This window comes from Zerene cesonia, unplaced genomic scaffold (assembly GCF_012273895.1).
Source record: "Zerene cesonia ecotype Mississippi unplaced genomic scaffold, Zerene_cesonia_1.1 Zces_u002, whole genome shotgun sequence".
NCBI lineage: Eukaryota > Metazoa > Arthropoda > Insecta > Lepidoptera > Pieridae > Zerene > Zerene cesonia.
Window position 1 is genome coordinate 1,099,875 of NW_024045132.1, and position 324 is coordinate 1,100,198.

Consider the following 324-nt stretch of genomic DNA (forward strand, 5'->3'; position numbering starts at 1 on the left):
TGGGGCGTGAACGTCGTAGAGATTCGTTATGCAGTTGTTAAAAAAGATAACTTTCTCATTTACACAAGCGGATGAGAAAAGTGGAGTCCAATCAATGTTACGAGCATCGTTTTGAAGTGCATCTATGTTGATAGCACTAAAATTCCGACGAAGGGTGATATTGGGTTTTTCTTTAGGAGGACGGATATTACAGGATAGGTACAGAAGATCATGGTAAGAAAACGCATCAGCAGGGAGCTGTCCGTGTTTGTTCACCAGATCGGGACAGGATATAATAATAAGGTCGAGGAGAGATGGTATACAGTTCGGGACGTGGTGTGTGGA